Genomic DNA, 24,717 nt, shown 5'->3' with positions numbered 1-24,717 from the left:
TCACTTTGTCCAGCTTCCTGGAATCTGGTCTGAGACCACCCTTGGTGATTACATGTTCCAGGAAAGAGACTTCATCCTGTGCAAGCTGACATTAACTGGCCTTCAGCTTTAGTCCTGCCTTTCAAAAGCGAAGAAAGACATCTTCCAAACTCTGCAGATGTTCAGGAAAGGTTTTGCTAAAAAACAAAACATCATCCAAACAGATGAGGCAGATCTTCCAGTGTAGACCACGAAGCAAAAGCTCCATTAAACGTTGGAAGGTAGGTGGTGCATTGGTCAGTCCCATTGGCATGACCTTAAAATGGTATAAGCCGCTGCCGGTGGTAAATGCGGTCTTCTCCCGGTCTTCTGATGCCAGCTGAACCTGCCAATAACCACTTGACAGGTCCATGGTACTAAACCAGCATGCCACTGCCAGGCTGTCCAAAGCTTCAGAAATCCGTGGTAAGGGATGTGAGTCCCGTATGGTGACAGGGTTTAATTTCTTGAAATCATTGCAAAATCTGTAGCTGCTGTCCTTTTTCTTGACTAAAACAACAGGTGAAGCCCAAGGGCTGCAGCTCTCCTCAATAAGGTCATGGGCCAGCACCTGCTGAACGTGTTTTTCTATTTCCTGCTTCAAAGCTGAAGAAGTCCTGTAAGCATGTTGGCGGATCGGTAGGGCATCTCCAGTTCGAATGTGGTGCTTTACAGCATCTGTGCAGCCATAGTCATGTTCATGTGAACTAAATGCATCACAATACTTCAAAAGTAAGTTCTCCAGCTGGTCCATTTGTGGATCACTCAATTTGGACTGACTGAAGTCCACTGTGGGTAACTTTGTGCCTTCTGTCTGCCTGATATTGTGCACAGTAGCCTCAATAACCTGGAACACTTCACCTCCCTGATTTATCAGAGAGTAAAAATTTCTCAGTGGTGTGTTACTTGGGACATGGCAGTCATCATTGGAAGGATTCATGACACTAACGGTTGTTAATCCTTTCTTCGCTGGAGACATTGTTCTGGCAACAAACAGACCTGGGTAGTTGCATTCCTAAGTAATTTGGAGTTGAGATTTGATTTTCTGTAAATGGCTGCAACTTTGCCATGATATTCATCTCAGTCATTGCAGGAATGTAGATTGGCGCAAATGTCACAGCATTGCAACAAAGAGGTGTGATTTGCTTAGAAAACAACAGTGGGACTTTCCAGTTCCACAACTGTAGTTGTCCTTGTACATCAATCACTGCATGGTGTTTCTGCAGAAAATCCCATCCGAGTATGACAGCTTGATTGGAATTTCTTATCACTTGAACATCTTGAAGAAAAACCTCCTCTCCAAGTCTAATACTAATGGTTAGTGTTCCAAGAGTATCAAAGCACTCACCAGTCACTGACCTTGCCAACACGTATGTCTTTCTGATGGACTTTGTCTTCAGTGCTGGAATTGACATTCTTAAATTTTCACTGATCAAAGAAATTTGTGAACCAGTATCAATGAAGGCTTGAACAGCAGTGTCTTCAATAACAGCAAAACAATATGAGGTTGGAGAGTCTTTTAACACTGAAGCTTCAGACTCTGGACCCCTGTTATTCAATGTAGCAGCTACTTGGCCCGCAGCACCTGCTACCACTCGTTTCCCTGATAGGTGGGATCCTCAGAATCAAAGAAAAGATGACGTTTGCTGTATCTGCCATCAGGCCTTCTCTCATGGTGATGTGGACTGGGTGTTCTCCTGGTGTACCTGTCCCTTGAGTGTGAGTAGGATGCAGATGGACTACGAGAATATCTTGAACTGCAGTGCTGATCAGGGTGAGATGAGTGATAGCGATTGCTAGGACTGTTAGTTCTTGAATAGTAATGGTTGCTTGGTGATGAAGACCACCTTTCATATTTTTGCCTATTTAGGGAATGATGTCCAGGTCATGGTCCAGGAGACATGTTTCTATAAAGGTGAAGAAACATCTCTTTGTGATCTAGAGGAAGAATTATACCCATCAGGGGATGCTTTTCTTGATGCACGATATTTCTCTTGTTTCATCCATTCTGGAGAGGGCTGACGGTCCTTTTTCCCCTCTTTGTACTAGCTGTGCACATGTTTGAGATTTTCTTGCTGTTGCATCAACTGGCTCACCTCTACTCTGAGTGCTTTAACATCTGCAGTTAAATCTGCAATAGCTTGTAGTAATTTGGGGGATTCCTCTGACGTAGATGAAATGGACTTGCTTGACACCATAGCTGTTAGGATATTTCCAGATTTACATATAGATGGTTGTTCCAGAACCTTCTCATTTATTGTGCTTTAGAAATGTGAAGAGGCAGTTCTTAATGCTTCCTGACCCGCTCCCACTTGCAAGCCATTTTTAGGGCTTCCTCCAATCTACTTGCACCATGCTCATAACACTTTGCCTGCAGCACTGGGTCTAAACCAGCAACAAAACGTCTAAAACGCTCCATTTCAATAGCTGGCTGTCCGTAATTTGGGAAACGCCTCTTGCACAAGTCTGCTTACTTCGGCTGCATAAACTTCTAATGCTTCTTTAGGCTGACGGGGTCTTGCATTAACAAAAGTTTGAAAATGCAGTAGGTATTCTTTTCTTCCAAAGACTTATTTTAATGTCTCTACTGTTTTAGCATAGTCTTTTTGCATTTCAGAGGGTAAAGAAACCCAGTATGACAGTGCATCAGCACTTAAACGTGTTGGTACAATTGTTGCAAGATCCTGGTGCTGTTTGTGCAGCTTTTACAGCCAATTCCAGACGCGTGTTCCACAGAGAGAAACTTTCTTTATCCTTCCCATCTCCGTGAAAGCAAGGAGGCAGCTCAACACGATCATGTGTTACTCTGTCGTATTCGTGCGTCTTTCTGCATTAATCGCTTCATTTCCATTTGCTGCGTCAACATTAATTAATCTGTCTATCGGATTTTCCATGTTTTTTTTTATATACTTGTTTAACTTAGCTATTTGCGGTTAAATGACTTGACATAGCTGTTTATTACTTTCGTAAGTTTTTATTATTATTATTTTCCGATTTTAACAGTACAGTTCACTCACCACCGACATGGTTTTGTCTCAGTCACCCGCAAGCACAGCTCACTGCATCCGGCCTCGGTAGAGAAAAACTGCAACACAGAGACAAGACAGTGCAGAGCCTGAAGGAGAAGCTATACAAATTCACTGCCCACAACAACTAGCCCTCAAGAAACCCAGCAGTGCACAATGTGCAGAGCCCTCCCACCCCAATGACATCCAGACATACTGACTCTCACACAACACACCACTCACACACTGCACCCAACACACACACACAACCCGACCCGAACACACAGAGTGCACCCAGCACACACACACACCCTGAGCAAGACACACACAGTGCACCCAACACACACACACACCCTGACTCAGACACACACACTGCACCCAGCACTCACACACACCCTGAGCCCGAAACCACTCACAAAACCTGCGCACCACACACACAGGCTGAACCAAACACAGATGAGACCCCCTCACGCAGAAAGACTACCAGGAAGAAGAACACTGAAGTAGCCCTGCTGATAGACTCAAATGGCAAACTCATAAATGAGAGGCGGCTCTTCCCTGATGGCAAGATCTCCAAGGTCTGGTGTCCGACCACAGAGAGGGCCATTCAGCAGCTGTCCGAGGAGAGCCTCGGCTCCCCCAGCCATATTATTATACACACAGGCACAAACGACCTGAGGACCCAGCAGGACAAGGTGGCCAGCTCCATCTCCACCCTGCAGCCCAGGAAGGACTTCCACCCCAACACCATCCACATGATCAACGCTGAGATCTCTCGGGGATGTGCTCTGATGCCAAATGTGCACCTGGCACACCACCCCACTCTTGGGGCCCACAGCTTGTTTGACCACGTCCATCTCCACAAACAAGCAGTGAGCGTCTTCGCAAAGACACTCAAAGACATCGCCCTGGGCCGAAACCCAGCCAGCCCCCCACATGGCCACAGAAGGTTCTCCAGCACCCACACCACCCAGAACAACCCCGAGCCAATCAGGAGAGCGGCCCCTGGGAGCCCCCGCCCTCCACCTGCACACCACCTTCCCCAGCCCGGACACCGCAGACCCCAGCCTGGATACGCCCGACCACAGAACAGCAGACCCAGAGTGGAGCCCATCCAGAACATGCACAGAGCAGCCCAGCAGCACAGCCAGCGCAACTACGCAGCAGCGGTCAGCAGAGTGGACGACACCGACACCGGGGAGCTGCAGGAGATCCGACACCTGCTCAACCTCATCTGCACCCGACTGATAAGATTAGTAACTGTGCATAACAAAGAAACCACTGCAGGAGGTGACTAGCTATTACCACATCCGAAAATCACCCCTGTATAAATGTATTTTTTTTATTTTTTTGTATTTATTTGTTTCCTATTTTTTCATATCACCAGTATTAATATTTATTTATTTGTTTCCTTTCCACCTCACATATTTCCAGATATATCTCATTCCAAAGGATTATATAAATTGCTTAATTAGAGTAGAAAGAAATGCGATCCCTATCTATCACCATGTGGAACATCCAGGGCCTGGGCTCCTCAGTGTTCGGGCTGAAGAGCACAGACCCGGAGTTCAGAGATAGAGTGAGAGACAAGGATGTCATCATCCTGCAAGAGACATGGTGTCGGGCAGACGTGTCCAGTCACTGTCCCTCAGGCTACAGAGAGGTCATAGTGCCCTCCCTGAAGAAGCCCTCCGTCAGACATGGCAGGGACTCCGGGGGCATAATAATCTGGTACAAAGCAGAGCTCAGTGACTCCATACAGCCCATCAAAACAGCAGAGTCACACATATGGCTTAAAATAAGCAAAGAAATCATTTTTACACAAACCGATGTGTGTTCCTGTGTGCCGTGTATGTTCCCCCCTCAGAATCCCCATATCACAATGAGGAGATCTTAATCGACTCAATTCTTGGGCTTAATTGGTCAAAATGACCATTGGTTGAAGGTACTCAGGGACTGATGTGTAGAGAGACTTATTAAACTTGCAGGATTGTGGTTTTCCAAGAACATAATTAACCAGCTCACCACAAAGGAACATGGAAGGTGCTATAGCAACATGGATTACACAAAAACATTGAAATCCAAGTTTGCAGTGGTCCTTGGGCCATTGCGTGGTGATCCAGATCACTTCAGCACGAATTTTGCAGTGGTCTGGACTACAACTCCAGGGACTACTGTGCAGTGGTCCAGACCTCAGAAACTGTATGCATATGAACACTGAAGTAGGCATCATAACTGTAGCCAATACTTTGTGGTTAAAATACTTAATTTAATCCCTGTTTTGTACAGAATAATAATAATGACTCTAAAACATAAGAGAAGGGCCTGAGAATAAATACAATACACAATAGACTGGAACCCTTAGAATATAATAATATGAACATCTTCATGATTAGTATGATTGTAGTTTGGATGATATATTAATGCATGTTGATAACATATTTTACAGAAAATGGGATTTAGGAATTGTGTCAAAGAACTAAAAGAATTGTCTTAGGGACCACTGCTCCTTTTTTCCAGACCAATGTATAGCCCACTTTTCTTTTAAATTATGTTTAAAACAAAATTGAGGAAGCAGTGATTAGTTCTGAATCAAACATTTTGACCCCCTCACTCAATCTGTAAGTCCTGCAACAAACATTGGAATATGCACAGATATTTGCTCAGACTGGTATAAATGTCCCTAATAAATAACCAAATGCCATTTTTGTTGTTTCAAATGTGCCCAACATCTTACCAGTATATGTCCTTTTAGTATGTCACCAACGTTCCTTAATTCGTTTTACAAATGATCCCTGTATGATATGAATGTTCCCTAAGCATGTGACGAATGTTCCGTAGTTAATATTACAGATGTGCCCTAGCACTTCTCTCTCTCTCTCTCTCTCTCTCCCTCTCTCTCTCTCTCTCTCTCTCTCTCTCTTTCTCTCTCTCTCAATTCAGTGCATTTGTATTGTCAAAGCAATTGGACATGCAAATATACATACATACATACATGCATACATACAAAAATAATACATACATATGGAAAATAAACAATATCATTATAAATCACAATAAGATGTAATGAAGTACAGAAAAACAAAATGTAATAAAATGTGATCTTTAATTCACACAAATATGTATGGCTGGTCGGAAGCGTCTTGGACTCGGGTTCCTCTTCATTACTTATAATGCTTTTGCCTTTTGCTAAAGCTTTCCTTGGAGGGGAACGTGGATGAGTTTGTACCATTCTTGGGAGGCTCTGCCTTGTTGGGGCGGAGCTGTGATCCAGGTGAACAGCAGATCGGGCATAGGTGGGCATGTGGGCGGAGGAGGAGGAAGGCCGGTCAAGCAAATAAGCTTGCTAATGTACGCAGCAGCAGCAAACAGCCCCCCCATCCAGCCAGCCAGGCAGTCTGGCTGGCAGTGACTGAGTGGTTGACAGACGGCAAGCAACGGAATGCACGTGCTCTGTGATGTCATAGCAGTCAGCTCAGAGAGAGGTTCGTGATGTCATCGCTGAGCTGGCTGGCTCTGTGTGTCTTGCTGGCTCTGTGTATGTGTGTGTGTGAGAGAGAGAGAGATTTTTTGATTTTTAACACCTTTATTTTACTAAAAAAAACAATTAAAACAAACTAGAAAGACATAATAGACATGAAAAAAACTCCCGACATAAAAACACAACCTATTCTAAAAACGCTCAATAAAAACCACTACACACGTGCTACCTATAAAATATTCAAGTGAATTAAACCAGTTGGTTTAAATGTCCAAAGTCAATGGCACAGAGGGCCGCCCCGACCCCCCACATCTGCAGAAAAGTGTCCAGGTCTCCCGTCAGGCTGTAGAAATTGTAATGCAGTCGCACTCTGGAGCTTACGAGAGACCTGAAGAGGGAGAGTGCACACTGTTGCTGCACCCGCTAAGTCTGACTTCTCCTACTGCTCAGGATAGCCAGCTTAGCCTGCCCCACTAGAAAGTTTGCTAACTGACAAACATGTCTGTGGCGCTGCTTGTACTGGACTCCCAAAATAAACACAGAGCGTGAGAAAAGGAGGCCCAGCTGCTTGAACAGGCTCTCCACTGCAGTGAACAGCAGCTCTAATCTAGGGCAGTGGCAGAAACAGTGAAAAAGTGTCTCTCTCTCCACGCAGTAGTGGCAGGTGTCGCTCACTCTGGGGTCCAGTGTATGTGCAAAAGAGTTTGTTGCGATGACACCATGCAGAAGCCATGCAGAAGCGGGGGCTTGTTCAGGCTCCTCCAGGCCGGGCAGGCATCTTCCCCCAGAGCCAGGTGCTCCCTCCAGGGGGTGTCAGGGAGGGGCTGCAGCTGCTGATGGTGCAGCTCCCTCACACTGAGCTGATAGAGCTGCTGATGCTGAGCTGTGGAGACAGACACACTACAGAGACTGTGAGGCGACAGAAGGCGGCCTGATGAGCTAGGGGGGACTGAGAGACACAGACAAACAAGGGGAAAGACGGTGTCAGGGTCCTTGGGCCAGCAGTGCTGCGTGAGAGCCTGGAAAAGCTGCTCCACAGCGCCTATGGGAAGGGCGTTCTGTACTGCCCAGAGAAATCTGGTTACGACTCTCAGTGACCTCATACCCAGCCTGGCAGCCAGGCTGTCGGCACCAACCCACTGTCCCCTGTTAAAATCCAACAAATCCCTCAGCCGGATCACGTCGACCTTAAGCAGGACTGACCTGAGGCTGCTGGAGAGCAGGAGTGGACAGCTAAAACCGGGGTTATACAGCAGTGGCTCCTCTAACAGCCAATACAGACTGCTGCCCCCCAGCCCCCTACCCAGGGAGAAGCGCTGCCACACCTCTAAAACAGTACAATAAAAAACAGGCAGGGAAGGAAGTATATGGGGACGTGTCTTAAGTAAAAACATGTGTCTATCATAACAAGTGTCTAGGGCGGGAGACACTGGGGATCGGGAGGGTACAGGAGCCTCTGAGCTGCCTGCAGCCGAAAGGCACTCAGCCTGCTTAACAGATCAACCAACTCCTGTCCCCCCTCCTGACCACAATGACCTGGACGTCTCGCTGCCCAGACTGCGTGTCTCAGCAGCATAGGCCGACACCCTTGGGTGACAATGGATGGACAGCCCGGCTAGCAGCCTGTGCAGCAGGGGCTCGATAGAAAGGGAGTATAGCATCCCTGACAGACTGCAGCCCTGTCTGATGTCTCAATGGATGGGGATAGGCTCACTCAGGCCACCATTGATCTTCAGCACAATAAACACATGACAGTACAGCAGCTGAATAAATTCTACGAACCGCGGGCCGACACCAACTGCTCTCAGCACCTGAAACAGGCATTGCGGCCGGCATGATGTCTCTGAGCCGCTTAGCCAGAGCCTTAGACAGGATCTTATAGTGCTGACACAGCAGCGCCACTGGCCTCATGTTCACAATGGAGGACAGATTCCCCTTCTTGGGCAGCAGGGTCAGAATAGCTCTACGACGGCTAATGGGCAGCAGCCCAGCTCACAGTCCCTCCTGCAGCACTGAGAGCAGGTCCGGGCCCAGCTCAGTCCAAAACTCTGAGAAAATCTCCACAGTGAGCCCATCCAGCCCCGGTGCCCAGCCCTTATTGAGCTCTTGCATTGCGCAGGTCAGCTCTGCCAGATTTAGAAGGGCCTCCAGCCCCTTGACCCCATCCTGTGGGAACTTAGGCAGACCCTGCAGAAACTGCTGCTGCTGCTCCAGGCTGCCCGGCTCTGCGGAGTACAGCTCCCTATAGAACTGGGCGGCATGACTACACATCTCTTGCCCATCCTGCAGCACGCGGCCCTCAGCCGTCCTCAGGCAGAGCATCACCCTGCTCTGCTGCCGCCTGCATTCCAACCCAAAGAAGAACTTGATGGGCGCATCCATCTGTGTCAGGCTCTGGAACTGCGAGCGCACCATTGCTCCTCGAGCCCGCGTCCTTAGCAGCTCTGACAATGCCTGCTGCATAGCTTTGAGGTCCTCTAATGCCCCTGAATCTCCAGAGTCCAAGGCTCGGTGGAGCACCTGAATCTCTCCTTCTAACTCCTTCTTAGATTCATTCAAGCTGTCAGTCCTATGCTCAGTGTACTTCTGGCAGAAGAGCCTGGTCTGAACTTTGCCAATGTCCCACCACTGTCTCAGGGAGGCAAACCTAGGGCGCTCTGATCTCTGCCAAAAGAAAAGAAAAGAATTACAAAAAATCCTGTCCTGCAGCAAGCTATTATTGAAAAGCCAGTAGGCACTGCGCAGCCGGACAGGAGGCAGGGTGACACTCACAGTGACGAGACAGTGGTCAGTGGTCAGGTGGGGGTGATATGGAAGCCACCGATCAGATTGACATGATGTCTAAAGGTATAAAATCTATCCAGCCTGGCTAGCGACATAATGCTAGTACCCGGCCTCACCCAGGTGTACTGTTTCACCTTTGGGTTGGCATTCCTCCAGACATCGACCAGATTGTGCAACTGTGTATTACCTTTCAGCTGTTCTGCCGACTGTGGACTGGGCTCCAAATGATTCCTATCTAATCTATAGTCCACAGTACAGTTCCAATCACTCCCCCAAAACCAGGATCTCCTCAGCCCCACAGTCTGCTAGCGCTTTGCTGAGCACCGGAAACACTGACAGTCTGTCTCTCACAGCATTGGGGGCATAGATATTAATAAACACAAAGGTCCTTCCCCCGCTCTCAGCCTTTACCATCAACAATCTTCCACCAACAAACTCTGTTTTCTTAAAATAATCCATTTTAAAAGTGTGTGAAAATAAAATCCCCACTCCCCCACTCACACTAGACCCTTGGCTAAACACACTCTCTCCTTTCCACTCCCGCTGCCACTCACACTCATTCACACTGTCTGCGTGTGTCTCTTGTACAAATAAAAACATACTATTAACCATCACCATTAGATTGCAAAGCAGTCCTGACAACACTCTTTCCACTTCTTTTACCTGTAGCACTCCGGCTCACTAAACTCCGCGAGTGCCACATCCTGCAGGATCACTTGTGCAGATGCCAGGAACTGCTTTGCATCAGGGAAGAAGTTTTCTAAAACTATATTCCTCTTCCCCTTTGTCTCCCTTAAAAAATCCTTAATGCTTTTAGCACTGTATCCCGCTGTGTCAGTGGAGACGGCCTCGCCCTGGGAGTCAGCGATGTCCCCCTCAGCAGTGCTGTCCGAGTCTGCCCTCTCCACAGCCGCAGCACTGCACTCAGACTCCCGGCGCCGCAGCCGGTCGGCCACCTTGGGTTGAGACGGCAGGTTCCCCCAGACAGACTCCCCTGACTGCGAGTCCCGCCGCCCCACTGCCCCCACACAGTCTCCGGGATCCTCCTCACCAGCCGCCCTCGCAATATTCGCCTTTTTACACAAATGTATCAACGGCCTCAGAAGACGGGGCAGACTGCTTCTGCTGTCTTTTCCTGGGCACTTTAAACCCATCATCACTGGCTAAGTGTTCAGTCTTGGTGGCGGCCGCATCAGCAGCAACAGCAGCTCCCTCCTCGGCTAACTGATCACGGGGCTGCTCTGCATTCTCACTGCTAGCAGCTTCCCCACTAGCATCCCCTACTCTGTCCCCACCGAGGCCAGTAGCGTTTGCCACCGCCTCCCCCTCATCGCTCCCCCGGCTGGCAGAGCCGACACCAGACGGCCCTGCCTGCTCCTCACCTTCCTCTCGCCCGGCCGCCGGAGCCTCTCCCTGAGGGCAAGAGCGACTGATGTGCCCCTGCGCCCCGCACCTCAAACACCTCATGGTATCAGTTGACACGAACACCACGTACACTAACCCCTCGATCTTAAACTTCAGAGACAGGCTTAACTCATCGGCGCCGTCCGCCAGCACCATGAAACCCTGTCTGCGGTAAGAGAGGACGTGTTTCAGCTCCGGTGCGCTGCAGCCCAGCAGCACCCTCCTAATGGCGCAGGTGAGCCGGCCATAGCGACTCAGATCCCCCGCCAGCAGATCGTTGCTCAGGAAGGGGGGCACATTGGAAGTAACCACCTTTTCAGCCGGGGTGGACAGAGGGAGCGTGGGCAGGAAGGTCCTCTTCACTGTGACCCCCTCCTCCATCACATCCTTCACCAGCGCCTCAGAATTCAGGAAAACCACGATGCCCTTATTCATTCGAGCCGCAGAGACGATGTTCTGGAAGCCGACCATCCTGCCGATCTCCATCGCACAGTCCTCTACCGACACCTACTCCTGGGACACGAGTATAAACCCGTGCTTTCAGGTCAGCGTTTCGTAATTAAATGAAGGGGGGGTCTGCCCGCCCGCAACGCCATGTTGATCTAAATCGAAAAACAACCCCCTAAACCCGAAATGTTTAAAACCAACAAACGATTAAAAGTATCTATAAAAAAACAAGAAAAGGAAAGAAAAAGAGTAGTAAAAACACACACACACTCTCTCCAAACAAAACTCCCACCACCACTGACTCCTCCCATAAACTCCCAGCATGCAAAGAGGGAGAGAGAGAGAGAGAGAGAGACAGAGAGAGAGAGAGAGAGAGAGAGAGAGAGAGTGTGTGTGTGGGTGGGTGGGTGGCTGTGTTAGTGCCTGTCTGTCTGTCTTCTGTATCTGTCTGTCTCTGTCTCTCTCTCTCTCAATTCAGTGCATTCATATTGTCAAAGCAATTGGACATTCAAACATACATTTATACATACATACATACATACATACATACAAACATATATATGGAAAAGAAACAATACAATTATAAATCACAATAAGATGTAATAAAGAACAGGAAAACAAAATGTAATAAAATGTGATCTTTAATACACACAAATATGTATAGCTGGTCGGAAGCGTCTTGGACTCGGGTTCTTCTTCATGGAGGGGAACGTGGATGAGTTTGTACCATTCTTGGGAGGCTCTGCCTTGTTGGGGCGGAGCTGTGATCCAGGTGAACAGCAGATCGGGCATAGGTGGGCATGTGGGCGGAGGAGGAGGAAGGCCGGTCAAGCAAATAAGCTTGCTAAGGTACGCAGCAGAAGCAAACAGCCCCCCCATCCAGCCAGCCAGGCAGTCTGGCTGGCAGTGACTGAGTGGTTGACAGACGGCAAGCAACAGAATGCACGTGCTCTGTGATGTCATAGCAGTCAGCTCAGAGAGAGGTTCATGATGTCATCGCTGAGCTGGCTGGCTCTGTGTGTCTTGCTGGCTGTGTGTGTGTGTGAGAGAGAGAGAGATAGAGTGTGTGTGTGTGTGTGTGAGTGGGTGGGTGGGTGGCTGTGTTAGTGTCTGTCTGTCTGTCTTTCTGTCTCTCTCTGTCTCTCTCTGTCTCTCGCTCTGTAGATGCATCATAGGGAACATATGTAATAATCTCTCTTTTTGTTATCCAAAAATGTGAATGAACGTATTTCACGTGGGTTTTGCATTGGTTGGAAACGTTTTAAGATTATTTATGAAGTGTAAATTGGATTTGTCTCAGTTCTCCGTAGTTTTCAACGTATGTGCCATTCAGTAGCGTCCATGTTACAGATGTGTCCTATGCAGCAATTTAGCAATTATGGAGGAAGAAATGGAAATAGAGGGTCCTCACTAATTATCTAATTTACCAACAACGTTTAAAATTAGGTCTTGCGAAGCTGCAGAAAATGCTGTATAATTGTATGTGTGTTCAAACACCAGCTGCTATAGACTGATAGCTTTTGAAGACTCTGTATAGGAAGTTCAAGAAAGTGTTTTGTGATAATTATATAATGTTTTATATTAATACTAGCATTAGAAGTAGTTTTGTATACAGGCTGAGCAGTTTAGATTTAGCAGGACAAGTAAAGGGTCAACAAGGTTGGTTTGTTAGAAACTCCTGTCAGTAATGAAAGATTACACAGTGCCGAAATAGCCTACAGCTGTCTGCTGAGAATTTGTTTATGACTGAATTGTTTCTCCAGACAGGGAGTAATTGTTTTTGTTAAAGAGCGATTGACACTAGGTAAATGAAGACCGTGGGATTGCATCTTCCTAGTGCACATCAAAGACAGACATCTGCTTTGGATCCATCACCTCTTCACGGGAGGACAGATCGTAAAACGGAGCCGGACCTGTATCTTCTGATTGGATGAACGGCCATAAGATGTTACGTCATTTTTCCAATAAAGTTGTACTCATGTCTGTAAACATTAAGTCTCACTGAAGGAATTATTCCTGACGTGGGGCTTCCGAATGGCTCGATTAAAGTTCAGTTTGCTTTATCTCCATGACTTCTCCACTTATTTCTGACACGGTTCTACAACTTGGCGTCACGAACGAGGATCTGAACTTGCCTCCACTCCCGGGACCAAAGCATGGGTGAGTACCTTTAAAATGACCACCCTGTATATTTAGATTTGATCTCGGGATTGTGTGAGGCTCTCAGATTGTAATTTAAAGAGAACCTGTGGAGAGGTAGAGGTAAAACAAATAGAAAGGTTGACTGTACAGCGGAGGATCACAGTAGGGTGAACTCCAGGTAAGACAGATCTGTGGGGAGAGATGCCAAGGGAACCGAAAGGTACGATGAGGCCTGCTGAGCCCCAGGTTAAGCAAGGAAATCCTTGTACACCAGGGCCAGAGTCAGTGGCAGTCAATAACCAGACGGAACCAGAGGTACATAAAGTCCAACGTTATAGCCCCATTGTTGGCAAAGATAGGGTTGGCATAATGGCGTTAAATAAGTGTCTGTATTGTGAATTCCTACAAGTTTTAATTGTTAAACATAAAATGGTAAAGGCAAGATAAAAAAACAACAAAGTTTTCATAATTCTTTGTCTGAATAATAAGAATTTAGAGAAGAAATTGATCATAATAGATCAAGAAAACACCAAAGTAGTGTATTTCAAAGATTATTTTACATCTGATTTTTAATAATAACAATATAATGAATTAATAAATGCTAAGGGCTGTTTGAGACACTGCAGGGTCAACAAAACACGCCACTAATCTAATATCTGAATTATCTTTGGATGTCAATCTGTATGTGCTTTGTGTGTTTATGTATATATATAGTCTGAAGGTTATGTAAGGTAAATGTCTGTTTTGTATGCTTTGTATTTTTAATATTGTGCATAGTACAGAATAAGACTGAGAAGGGAAGTAACCAATAATTTCAGAATTAAATTTACAATTACGCAGTTATTGATGTCTTAACAACAGATTAATGAGGATTTAGACATTTAACTGTATACAGAGTGCACAAAGCATCAGAAATAAGAAATGAATAATGCATCTATTATAAGAATAATGTTAAAGTAATACAAAACATACACTAAATACATAGATTAATAATACTAATAAAGTAAATAAATAGTAATGGTGTTCTCTAAGCCTCAGAAGAACAATAATTTGTTTGTTAAAAATCATATTATGGACAAATTCTGTAAAGTCAAATTAAAGGAAAACTAAAGGCAGGAATCCACAGGAGCAGCACTCTGGTGCAGCCCTGAGTGACAGCCTGATGTAAAACACATAGCAGGAGAATGTAAACAGTATAGTGACATATTATAGTCTTATTTTAGAAAATATTTGGTTATTGGTGCATAGCATAAAATACCTGAAATAAAAGTTAAAATTAGACCTTGGATTTAAGATGAGTGAATTAGTCAAAGGGTAAGAATTTTAAGGATACTATAGAATTATAAATTATGAGCATTGAATAAGTGAGCTAAAATTAGTATTGCATAATTTTGAAGGAGAAAATAAAACTTAAAAATACTATTAGAATGAGTTTTACCAACCAGAAATAAAAAAAAAATGTTGAAAATTGAATTAGAGCTAATTTTTGTAATGGGAATTTGAGGAAACAGTTAAATTTGGTGAAGATATAAATACATAGATAACCAGATACTCCAGGAAATTAAAGGTGTGGTCATTTGGTAGTTATGAGTTCCACAATGAAGAGTTTTTGAAATCCCCAGATATAAGATCCCTAAATACAAGGTGTAGGTAAGAAATGAACTATTGATCAGTTCAATCTGGCTTTGGGAACAGTTCTTCTGAACATGTACCGGTGTAGATTGGACTTCAATAGGAGGAAGTGACACAATAAAGACATATATGAGCCGTGCAGACGGACAGTCTTAGTGCCCATGCAGGCTCTTCATTGGGGAAATCATTGACTGAACACATTTTTTTGAAAATTTGTTTTCCTGAGGTATCTGGGAATCATTATTGAAATCAATTCAAATGCTTATTTTCAAAAAATATATTTTATTAGGAAAATATCTTAATCTGTTAACTCAAATAATGGAGCGAAATATGTGTATAAATACTAATAATACATGTCAATAAATATAACTTGAATTGTCTAGTAAGAAATTAGGAAAGGAGAAAGAACAGCTGTTAGGATACAGAGTGATGTTTTCAGAGGGGGCGTTGGGGCAGTGAAAGTGTCTGTGAGGTCAGCTCCCCACTGAGAGAGATAAGAGAGCTGCCTTGTAACTAAATACAGATGTACTACTACTAACCAAGAAACATTGTCAACCGACAGTAATGTCCTGGGAAATCGAGAATAGTTACATTACTAATGCTAATAATACTGATGTTGATACAGATGAATAGAAAAATAACTACTATTATCTGTCTTCACAGGAACCAGCAACAATGAATTTCCCTCACATTTAGTCCACAGGTTCCCTACTCACATGCCATGACACATCAGTGCATAGTCTCCCCTCTCACATTGGCCTCCGCTCTAAGTGCTGCAGCCCATAATCCGTCCTCATGGCCACTGATGCCAGTGTGTGTGGACGGACAGGAGGGAGGGGGATGGTGGAAACATACGATGCTTACCATACTCTGGTAAAAGTAATAAACCAACTAACTCTGCTGATTCCAATTGACAACAGGAGGGTGGCGATGTCCAGGAATAGACGGACAGATTATTAAAAATGCATTTCTGATTGATTTCAGGTGCTGAAAAATAACAATTTTATCTTTGAGGAAAAGGCCTGAAGAAACAATATGGAAATAGATTGGGAAGAAACATGAATAGTCATACAACTCCAACCTCTTTTAAATCTAAGCACAAGGATACAGAGTCTGGTGGGACTATGGGCATTTCATAAACTATCCTTTCCATAGTTTATTAGAGTGACTACTGGATTGAAAGAATTGTGCTGTTTGGATGTGTGACCGAAGTGTGAAATGATATGTGATGTTTCAATGTGATGTAAGTGGATACACACTGAATAATGCTACTATGGTGTATTGTATTATTGTATATGGGAATTGAGTGAAAAACTAGTTCTAAAAAAATGTATGTGATAACAAAGCCAATGCTTTTTAATGAACGAATAATACATATTTAAAAAAAAAAGGTTATATTGCATAATAAGTCTATTGGGCGATAGAATTGGCTTTAGAGTAGTGCCAATTTGGTTCTAACTTTTGGGAAATATAACTATTTACTTCTCCCGGTTTTGTATTCCTATTTTGCAAAACCGTTTCTAGGTGCTCAAGTCTATCTGAATCAAAAGTCCCATCTTCTGGAAACCTTAACTTTCTGTCACCTATTGTCCAGTCAAACCACTTGTGCACATCGCGCACATCTTCACTCCATAGTTATCATACATATATCTGACACGTGTACCTTTGGGTGGCGGGTCACCCATTTTACTGGAGCCGTTACCACGCATTTTCTATGTAACGTTTTGTACACAACTACCTAGACATACAAGCACACAAAATAATAACAAAATGACAGGGGAAAAAAGAAAAAAAGTAAAAAGAAATAAAAATATAACAAAACAAAACACAAATTAAAGTAAATCCTATATACGAATAATAACAAACATGTTTTTCAATATGTTTGCATTTATATAACTTGTATATAACTTCATGACGTTTCTTCATTTACCATTTATGGTTCTACAAAACACGTGCATTTATATTATCACCGGCATATCAGATATTGAAAATTTTTTTTTTTTCTAATTGTAGGTCAAACCTACCCTGCAGTTTTACTGACACACTTTTGTCTACGGGAACCCAAACAGGAAGACACAGTCCTGTTTCTTCACAAACAAGAAGACACAGTCAAGTTCATGGCAACCCAGGTTAAATAGGAAGACACAGTCCTATTACTTCATAAACAAGAAGACACAGTCAAGTCTATGGTAACACTAAGAAACTTTGTTTCTTAACAAGCAAGAAAACATTTCCTGCCTCAAGTAATTGATATAAGGCAAGCAACAACGTTTAATAAAATATAGATTGCGATACCTGATCGTCAGAGGGCCAGGCGAGCAGACAAGTGAAAGCAAAGCACCGCAGTAGGGAATTTTTCAAAAAGGTTCCTTTCCTTTTTCTATTTTGCTGGCGCGGTTTTGCTGGTCATTGGTCTGGCCATTCCAGTCCTCTCTGTCAGGGTTAGCAATCCCATCCTCGTCGCCATGTAATGTGGAAGAAAAACCATCTTCAATCAGGTTGGAACGTTCGTTGCAATGCCTTTAATACACGCAGCGTGGAGAGGAACATTGAATCAAGAAGATCCCAAAGTCGCTCTGCCTTCATTTAAAAGTCAGAGGCTTTTATACACAAAAAACAAAGATCTGGTTACAATCACAGAGTCATTACTATATTATCATTAGAGAGTTAGCTAAGCAGAATATATATCAGAGTTAATAGGTCAACACATGGATTAGGGGGCAGGCACTTCAATCATACTGTTTGACAATATCTCCAAGGTCCACATCGTAAATAACGAACAGAAAACAAGCTACCTTCTGGCCTGTCCTCCTGGCTTGACCTTATCTTTCTTAAGTATACAAGAGAGTAGAATTGATATGAGGGAATGAATTCTAACTTTCCTTCCACAGTGCCCAACACCTACCAGTATGTCCTTTTAGTATGTCACAAAGGTTCCCTAATTAGTTTTCCTGTATGTTATGAATGTTCCCTAAGCATGTGACGAAAGTTCCCTAGTTTATGTTACAGATGTGCCCTAGCACTTCTATCTCTCAATTCAGAGCATTTGTATTGGAGGGGAACGTGGATGAGTTTGTACCATTCTTGGGAGGCTCTGCCTTGTTGGGGCGGAGCTGTGATCCAGGTGAACAGCAGATCGGGCAGAGCTGGGCATGTTGCCGGAGGAGGAGGAAGGCCGGTCAAGCAAATAAGCTTGCTAAGGTACGCAGCAGCAGCAAACAGCCCCCCCATCCAGCCAGCCAGGCAGTCTGGCTGGCAGTGACTGAGTGGTTGACTGACGGCAAGCAACGGAATGCACGTGCTCTGTGATGTCATAACAGTCAGCTCAGAGAGAGGTTCGTGATGTCATCGCTGAGATGGCTGGCTCTGTGTGTCTTGCTGGCTTTGTCTATGTGTGTCTGTGTGTGTGAGAGAGAGAGAGAGAGAGAGAGATTTTTTGTATATTAACACCTTTATTTTACTAAAGAAATACTAACAAAACATTTAAAACAAACTAGAAACACCTAAAAAACATTAAAAAAACACAGCCTATTCTAAAAACCCTCAATAATAACCACTACACACGTGCTACCAGTAAAATATTCAAGTGAATTAAACCAGTTGGTTGACCAGTTGACCCCCCACATCTGCAGAAAAGTGTCCAGGTCTCCCGTCAGGCTGTAGAAATTGTAATCCAGTCGCACTCTGGAGCTTACGAGAGACCTGAAGAGGGAGAGTGCACACTGTTGCTGCACCCGCTAAGTCTAACTTCTCCTACTGCTCAGGATAGCCAGCTTAGCCTGCCCCACTAGAAAGTTTGCTAACTGACAAACATGTCTGTGGCGCTGCTTGTACTGGACTCCCAAAATAAACACAGAGCGTGAGAAAAGGAGGCCCAGCTGCTTGAACAGGCTCTCCAGTGCAGTGAACAGCAGCTCTAATCTAGGGCAGTGACAGAAACAGTGAAAAAGTGTCTCTCTCTCCCCGCAGTAGGGGCAGGTGTCGCTCACTCTGGGGTCCAGTGTATGTGCAATAGAGTTTGTTGTGATGACGCCATGCAGAAGCCATGCAGAAGCGGGGGCTTGTTCAGGCTCCTCCAGGCCGGGCAGGCATCTTCCCCCAGAGCCAGGTGCTCCCTCCAGGGGGTGTCAGGGAGGGGCTGCAGCTGCTGATGGTGCAGCTCCCTCACACTGAGCTGATTGAGCTCCTGACGCTGAGCTGTGGAGACAGACACACTACACAGACTGTCAGGCGACAGTAGGCGGCCTGATGAGCTAGGGGGGACTGAGAGACACAGACAAACAAGGGGAAAGACGGTGTCAGGGTCCTTGGGCCAGCAGTGCTGCGTGAGAGCCTGGAAAAGCCGCTCCACAGCGCCTATTGGAAGGGCGTTCTGTACTGCCCAGAGAAATCTGGTTACGACTCTCAGTGACCTCATACCCAGCCTGGCAGCCAGGCTGTCGGCACCATCCCACTGTCCCCTGTTAAAATCCAACAAATCCCTCAGCCGGATCACGTCGACCTGAAGCAGGACTGACCTGAGGCTACTGGAGAGCAGGAGTGGACAGCTGAAACCGGGGTTATACAGCAGTGGCTCCTCTAACAGCCAATACAGACTGCTGCCCCCCAGCTCCCTACCCAGAGAGAAGCGCTGCCACACCTCTTAAACAGTACTATAAAAAACAGGCAGGGAAGGAAGTATATTGGGACGTGTCTTAAGTAAAAACATGTGTCTGTCATAACAAGTGTCCAGGGCGGGAGACACTGGGGATCTGGAGGGTACAGGAGCCTCTGAGCTGCCTGCAGCCGAAAGGCACTCAGCCTGCTTAACAGATCTACCAACCCCTGTCCCCCCTCCTGGAGCGGCAGGTACAGCACTGCTTTGCGCACCCAGTCCAGCCCATCCCAGAAGAAATCCAGGAGCAGGGTCTGTATCTGGGACACCAGGGCCGGTGGGGGGTCCAGACATGCATAAGTGTGCCAGAGCATGGAGGCCACCAAGATATTAATAACAATTGCTCTCCCCCTAAAGGAGAGCTGGGGCAGCAGCCAGTGCCATGCCCTCAACCGGCCCTGTACCCTCTCCAGCAGGCCAGCCCAGTTCTCCTGCGTCTCCCCCAAAGTCACACCCAGCACCCGAGGGCCTGAGAGACACCTGCAGCCCCGCAGGGAGGGCAGGGGGGGCAGAACCCTCCCACACCCCAACCAGATGAGCGCTGCTCTTGCCCCAGTTGACCCTGGCTGAGGAGGCCCTGCTGAACTCCTCCAGACACTCCCACAATGACCTGGACGTCTCGCTGGCCAGACTGTGTCTCAGCAGCATAGGCCGACACCCTGACCGCCTGCTCTGGGTGACAAGGGATGGACAGCCCGGCTAGCAACTGCCTCAGCCTGTGCAGCAGGGGCTCGATAGAAAGGAAGTATAGCATCCCTGACAGACTGCTAGGCTCACTCAGGCCACCATTGATCTTCAGCACACTGAACACACGACAGTACAGCATCTGAATAAATTCTACGAACCGTGGGCCGACACCAACTGCTCTCAGCACCTGAAACAGGCACTGCGGCCGGCATGATGTCTCTGAGCCGCTTAGCCAGAGCCTTAGACAGGATCTTATAGTCCTGACACAGCAGCGCCACTGGCCTCCAGTTCACAATGGAGGACTGATCCCCCTTCTTGGGCAGCAGGGTCAGAACAGCTGTACGACAGCTAATGGGCAGCAGCCCAGCTCACAGGCCCTCCTGTAGCACTGAGAGCAGGTGAGCCCATCCAGCCCCGGTGCCCAGCCCTTATTGAGCTCTTGCATTGCGCAGGTCAGCTCCCACCCCACTTGAAATACGTTCATTCACATTTTTGGTAAACAAGAAGAGAGATTGTTACATATGTTCCCTATGATGCATCTACAGAGCGAGAGACAGAGAGAGAGAGAGAGAGAGATTTTTTTTTACTTTAAAATGTACTTTATTACAAAAGTGCATCATTCAACACACAAAATCTACAATAAGCATTAAATAATTAAAACAATGCAGCCTCGAAAAAATGCAGCTGTTAAACAACTATCCAATTACCATAAAAACAGAACAGACATCACTCTTTATATATTTAAAACCAAACCCTCATTCCCAACCAGGCAGAGAACCCTATCAAGGCACCATACCTTCTCAAACTGATCCACACTACACATTGTTTTGTGGTATTCATAATCGACAGTGATTTGAACAGCTACACTAATTTTAAAAACAGTCAAAACCTCACAAAAGACATGCTTACTCAATTTCCGTTTCCTACTCTTTTTGCCCTATCAAAAAATTGGTTAACTTGACCTTGTCTTTCAGTTGAACAATAGCACTTATACCGAACACAAACACCCTTGGAGAAAAACACAATGAGAGTTGAAAAAGGAACTTTTAACCATAGAAATAAAGGTTGTAATCTATTACAGTCTAAATAACGGTGAGCAACAGTTTTCGTTTGACCACAAAACACACAGGCATCAGTCACATCATGATCAATAATGGACAGAAAGGAATTCACTGCTAAGTGCCAGTGTAAATCCCCAGCTCTCTTATTCAGGGGGGCTGTATACAGGGTTCCCCAAGCTGGGCGAACTGCACTCTCAAATAGCAGCTTCCCTCTCCAGGGTGAATCAAGGACATCTTTTAACTGTGCAAAATTAGTCGTTTTCAATACAAATTGATACAGCGTCTTATTACTGGCACTAGAGAAAACAACATCGGAGACTTCCTTCATCTGTAAATTCAGATCTGGCCTATCCTGCCTGAGTCACATGGAAGGGGAAAGCTTCAGCTCAATGAAAAGCCTCTGTCTATCGGATTCATTGCTGCCCATCCAAACCTCCCCCTGTACACCCAGCCCCTACTCCTGCAGGGCCACACTCTACTGAGACAGCAACACCCCTACCACTCGCACTGAGTCCACCTGCAGCCTTCCTGCCAAGGCCTCCACACTCATCCAGCCACCCCCCCTCCCCATCACAACCTGCCCCAGCCTGGTCACACCTGCCTTAACCAGCCTGCTGTGCAAGCCCTGAGACTCCAACACAGGGAGCCGCAGTGCAGGGTTACACAGCAACGGCTCTCTCAAAAGCCAATAAGCCCCCAACCTCTCCATGTCTCTTCGCACCCGCACTAGCCACCACGCTTTCAAAACACTACGGTAAAAAAGTGGAACCCCTCTGAGATCCAACTGAGAAATGTCTGTCACAAACAACTGCCTGTCCAGCTACAGCCTCTGAGAACAGCAGCTTCCGAACTGTCTGTAACCTGAACACTGCCACCCTGCTGGTCAGGTCTAAAAGTCCCTGCCCACCTTCTGCTACTGGCAGAAAAAACACACTCTGCCTGATCCAGTGCAGCCTGTCCCAAAAGAAATGGAGCAGGATCCTCTGGAGTCTGGTGAGCACACCTGCTGGCGGCTCCAGACACTAGCCTGTGCCACAGCATTGAAGCCACCAGATTATTAATGACCAGCACCCTCCCTCTGTACAAGAGCTGGGGGAGCAGCCATCGCCAGCGCCCCAACCTCTCCTGTACTTGCTCCTCTATCCTCTCCCAGTTCCTCTGCTTTGCCTTCTCTCCCCTCAGGAACACCCCCAGACACTTTAACTCCCCACTACTCCACTGCAGCCCAGCTTGCAAACCCAGGGGCTGCCGCCCCCCAACTCCCAGAGCAGCACCGCACTGCTCTTCATCCAATTAACTCTTGCTGATGACACCTGCCCATATCTCTCTAGGCTCTCTTCCAAAAGCACAACGTCCCAGTCCCCTACCACACACACACACACACACACACACATCATCTGCATATGCACACAACCGAACACACACCACACTGCAGGACGGGATGCTCAGACCAGTCAACACAGTCCTCAGCGTGTGCAAGAGAGGCTCTATGGACAAGGAATACAGCATTCCCGATAGCAAGCAGCCTTGTCTAATCCCTCTCTGCACTGGAAATGGGGTACTCAACCCGCCATTGATTTTTAACACACTAAAAACATTATTATACAAACATTTAATAAGTGCCAAGAAATTAGGGCCCAAACCAAAAGCTTCCAAGTTATGGAACAAATACTTATGATCCACACGATCAAATGCTTTTTCTTGATCCAAGGAGATCAAACCTGCTTGAAAGCCAAACAACCTGGATGCCGACATCAGGTACCTCGCCAAAAAAATATGATCAAATATAGAGTGCTGTGGGACACAATAAGTCTGATCTGGGTGCACTAGGGATCCCATAACTGGATTGAGACGGTTGGCAAGGGCCTTTGACAAGATCTTAAAGTCACAGCACAACAATGACACAGGTCTCCAGTTGGAGATTTAACATAAATCACCCTTTTTAGGGAGCAGTGTAAGTACTGCCCTCCTGCAGCTCAATGGCAGCTCACCGTCCAGCACACCCTCTTCACACACACTGAGTAAGTCCATCCCCAGTACTGGCCACAGAGTCTTATAAGAACTCCACCAGCAGCCCGTCCAGTCCTGGAGCCTTTCCGTTGTTCAGGCCCTGCAGGGCAACACTGTTTTCTAGTTTTTTTTTTTGTATTCTCAATCTAAACCTTTCCGGATTCTCAAGCTCCGCAGAGCCCCGCAACAGAGCTTGTGCCGAGTTAACAAACTGTTTTAATTCCGGAACAATGGACTCCACATTCACCCTGTAGAACCGTGTCTGAAATAAGTGGAGAGTCGTGGAGACAAAGCAAACAGAACTTTAATCGAGCCGCTCGGAAGCTCCACTGTCAGAAATAATTCCTTCAGTGAGGCATAATGTTTACAGACATGAGTACAACTTTATAGGAAAAATGACGTAACATCTTATGGCCGTTCATCCAATCAGAAGATACAGGTCCGGGTCCGTTTCACGATCTGTCCTCCCGTGAAGAGGTGATGGATCCAAAGCAGATGTCCGTCTTTGATGTGCACTAGGAAGATGCGATCCCACGGTCGTCATTTACCTAGTGTCAATCGCTCTTTAACAAAAACAATTCCTCCCTATCTGGAGAAATGATTAAGTCATAAACAAATTCACAGCAGACATCTGTAGGCTATTTCGGCACTGTGTAATCTTTCATTACTGACAGGAGTTTCTAACAAACCAACCTTCTTGACCCTTTACTTGTCCTGCTAAATCTAATCTGCTCAGTCTATATACAAAACTATTTCTAATGCTAGTATTAATATAAAATATTATATAATTATCACAAAACACTTTCTTCAACTTCCTATACAGAGTCTTCATTCCCTGCTGTTTGGCAATAGAGCAAAGCGGAAAGAAGCCAAAAAGTTATGTTTGTCAGTTACAAGTAAATCCCCTTAGGGGTTAGGAAGATTTGACGCTTCTTGATTGAGGATTGCAGCTCCTTCATCCCAACCCTTCCCCGTGGGGTGTATATGTGTGTACGGCGAGTGTAAGGGTGTCCCTGCTGTCGGGGAGAGCGATAAGTGTGTGCCCCTAAGTGTGGATGTACAGAATGTCCTGAAGGCGTCTCATGGAGCTGAGTGACCTTTGTAATAGTATCTTTCCAATGCATCCTTTGGTTTTCCTTGAGTCATGAGGTTTATTGCCTTTGATACTAAATCCATTTGTCCTCAGTCACATGGAGCCTCCAGAACCAAGGGGATAGAATAAGATTTGTGTCAATGGGTGTGTGAGTTTTGCTCCTCCCGAGTGAGGGACGGTGTCGTTTAGTAGAAATTTAGAGAAAGTCTGCCAACGAGGGTGTTTTAATTGCAGCTGTAACCATAGTAGATACATTATGAGGTTTACAAAGTTTTTGAGACAGTGTATTTAAGAAATAA

General features: G+C 45.9%; 1 non-coding gene across 1 annotated transcript; it reads left to right on the top strand.

Annotated features, from left to right (window-relative positions):
• The first annotated feature begins 6,168 nt into the window (after positions 1-6,168).
• Positions 6,169-6,283, top strand: LOC136752090 (U5 spliceosomal RNA). Its single transcript, XR_010817256.1, has one exon. It is a non-coding gene; the product is annotated as a U5 spliceosomal RNA (small nuclear RNA).
• Positions 6,284-24,717: the final 18,434 nt, after the last annotated feature.

Source organism: Amia ocellicauda, chromosome 6, assembly GCF_036373705.1.
Source record: "Amia ocellicauda isolate fAmiCal2 chromosome 6, fAmiCal2.hap1, whole genome shotgun sequence".
Classification (NCBI taxonomy): Eukaryota; Metazoa; Chordata; class Actinopteri; order Amiiformes; family Amiidae; genus Amia; species Amia ocellicauda.
This window is presented reverse-complemented; position numbering and strand designations above follow the sequence as displayed.